The sequence below is a fragment of the Lygodium microphyllum genome, chromosome 2 (genome assembly GCF_053477565.2).
Source record: "Lygodium microphyllum isolate KBCC chromosome 2, Lygodium_microphyllum_v1.1.10, whole genome shotgun sequence".
NCBI lineage: Eukaryota > Viridiplantae > Streptophyta > Polypodiopsida > Schizaeales > Lygodiaceae > Lygodium > Lygodium microphyllum.
The window spans coordinates 58,178,418-58,181,851 of record NC_141136.1 but is presented as its reverse complement, the minus strand read 5'-3'; the positions used below and the strand labels follow the sequence as shown (position 1 = coordinate 58,181,851).

At 41.4% G+C, this 3,434-nt stretch overlaps 1 pseudogene; it reads right to left on the bottom strand.

Moving 5' to 3' along the window:
- Positions 1-417: 417 nt before the first annotated feature.
- Positions 418-2,021, bottom strand: LOC148039774 (cysteine proteinase 2 pseudogene; annotated as a pseudogene).
- Between the last annotated feature and the right edge of the window lie 1,413 nt (positions 2,022-3,434).

Genomic DNA, 3,434 nt, shown 5'->3' with positions numbered 1-3,434 from the left:
CCCCTTCTTCTGTTGGGAAATACGGATTTAGAGCTATGCTAGCTATGGCGGATGAAGATTATAAACATAAAACATAATTGAGATAAAGAATTGTAACTCAAGTGAATTAGGCTCCAAGATAAATTAGCTTGGACTCATAAACACAATCTTGAGTAACTCAAACTGAAAAGTACCATTCCATTCAAATGAGTGTCAAGTACATGACTTTATAGCTTTTTGGATAGTACCACTTTTCCTCATTGCGCTTATGGGATTTTGGACATCTCTTCCTAGAGCATTCGTTATTGCTTCTCTCTCATACAAAGCCACTTATAGGCAGGCCTCTATGGGCGTACATACAAGCATCATTTGCTATTCTCAACACTCCCGTCAAATGATGAGTCTCTACCCTTGCTAGCTTTCCCCCCTCCCCCTCAGCATGCAAACATGGACCAGGAGACTAGGTTTGCCTAGTCAAGTTAAGGCTTGAAACTTTACATCTTGGTAGGGTTTTTACATCCACTATGGGAAGCAGATCAAGATCCTCTATAAAAAAAACATTTTGCTGGTTTGTAGCAGCAGAAAATATTTTCATCCTTTTTTTTTGTTGCTTCTTTGGCAACCTTTGATCTTCTTCTTGGTCTTTTGCTCCAATCTTTGATCTTCTTGGAATTCTTTATCTTCATGCTCCTTGGATTTTGTTGTGCTCCTTATCCCCTTTGTCGAAATGTGGTACGTGCCTTTTACTCCAATCTTCTTGACACAATCTTTTTCTCAATGCTTTTGTGATGCATATACACAGGTACATTGCTTTGATGTTGTAGGTGTTTTCTTATATTCATGGTATGTTGTAAAAGCCCTCCCAAAACCATTGCTGGATTTATTGTCACCGGATCTAAGCCATGTTCATTCGAGAAATTCCAAGCCTTAGCTTCTACTAGTGTTTTTGATAGTATATACCATGCATTTGATCGCTGACAGTGTTCTGGGTCGCTGAAAAAGCTCTCATCGACAACATCATACACTTGAGCACCCACTGAGTCTGCATTGAGCTGGCACACATCATCTTATGTCTTATAAGGGTATGCTTCATTGGTTTCCAAGCCACCGGTGTGCTTGACATACTCAAATGCCTAAGAGGGCAAGCCTCCATTACATCTATAGTTGTTGTGATCTCCAACACAACCTATTAGCTGCTGCTCAAAAAGTAGCACCATCTGTCTAGTGGCTTGAGCATGTGCAGCTTCCAAAGCACCAGTGGTACTGAATGTTCAGCAGGAGCCACAATGCGCTTGATTTTTGACAAGGCTCACAATGCCATCATCACACCAATCTTTCCTTGTAGGAAGGTCAGCAAAGAAGCTCCTCAGGAGGTAGGTACCCTTGGTGGCTGAACAATTTTGTTGCCTAGATCTCAGGTAGGTTTTCTTGAACTCGTCCCATGTAACATTAGCAAACTTTAACAGCAAGACTGTACAGGAGCTTCTTGATGTTGGACTTGATAAGCTTAACATTGCGAACGAATGTAGAGAAGCAATGATGGACCTCCGCGGCAGAGCTATAATGCTTCCTGTTCCTGTGTGCAAAGGATGCGAATCGATGGGGCCAATGGAGAGTCCCAAAGGATGCTCGATACATTGGCATCTTGCTTGGTCTCGAAGAGATGCGGGTTCCTCGTAGTTGCAGAGATGAAACAACAGAAAAAACAGTAGAAGAAGCACCTTGTAAAGCAGCTCCATCTCCGAGGCAGCCATCTCTCTACTTTGAGGGAGTCTCCCATGGTTTCCTTTGCCAGGACGATCCATTTCAAGATCTGTGGAAAATGGACAGTAAGGACGTTGCTCTTCTTCTTGAGGTGTTGGTGGCCTTTGGTGGCATCGATCAGATGGGCCTTCACCACTCCTAGGACCATTGCAGTGGGAACAACATTCAGATGGTGGCTATGTTTGACATGTTTGATAATCCTCTCTATCTTCAGGATAGACAGTAAGTGGATTGGAGAAGGGTCAACAAAGAAGGGAAGAGAAGAGACTTGCTTATGCTTGCTTAAGCTTCGTGAGTGTTTCAAAGAAGATGGGAGGGGAGCTGGGTGGATTTTAAGTGAAGAGAAGGATGAGAGGGATATGAGATGGAGAATAGGCCTAAGGTATGGATATGGCAAAGGGCCTTAAGGTAGGTTCAACTCCTACTATCCATTCATAATAAAGCAGGGCTAAAGAAGGACTCTACTCTAATGAAGCTAGTCATAGCTCACCATGGCTCTGATACTATGTTGGGATCCTTCGATTGTGAGAGGGGCTTCTAGTGTTAGATGACTATCATGAGTGATTGTAAGAGGGTCACCATGGTTAGAGTGCCTTTTTAAAATGAAAAATAAGGGAGATCTAGAGTGTTTACGAGAATAAACTAATCAATGAACTTTTTATGTATGCATTAATGCATAGCACATAAAGCACTAGTATAGGCTAACGGATCTAGAGCTATGCTAGCTATGGTGGACGAAGATTATGAACATAAAACATAATTGAGATAAAGAATTGTAACTCAAGTGAATTTAGGTTCCAAGATAGATTAGCTTGGACTCATAAACACAATCTTGAGTAACTCAAATTTAAAAGTGCCATTCCATTCAAATGAGTGTCAAGTACATTCTTTTATAGCTTTTTGGATAGTACCACTTTTCCTCATCGTGCTTATGGGATTTTGGACATCTCTTCCTAGAACATTCATCATTGCTTCTCTCTCATACAAAGCCACTTATGGGCAAGCCTCTATGGGCATACATACAAGCATCATTTGCTATTCTCAACATCTTCCACAATGCATTGCACTCTTAATAGCTTCATGCAATTCTTTCAAGGCATGGAATTTATCAAGAGATCAAATCTTTACAAAATCTCTAGTCCCAATATCAAGTACTATGATACAATATCGTGGCATGGTCCAAGCCTGCAATATCCTATCAAGTACATGAACATATACGTACAAGAGTATACCGTTGAGTTCAAGGATTTTGATGAGGTTACAAGACTACACTGTCCGATTTGAGGATTTTGACAAGGAATGAGTGCCATGCATCTCTTGAGCTACATCAATGGCACGAAAGCATTTTGAAAACAATGAGATCGTTTTTGTGCAAATCTCCCCCCTCCACCCACCTATTTCAAGCACCTCACTCATTCGCAAGACAAGGTGGAATACGGCTTTAATCAGCATGGCATTTACTACCTCTCATGGATTTCCACTTTTTTTTTGTTACTCAATGAAGGTGAGGACCCCCTATAATCACAATGAATGTTGAAGAATATGTGGGAGGCTTTTGCTGAAGGATGTCCTTGATCCAAAGCCTTCCCCAATGGACAATGCCAAAGAGGAAGTAGAGGTTGTAGAAGAGGTAAAATCTCTAGACCTTACAGTCGATAGAGCTACAGTTGTTATGGATAGCACCTCAGGAG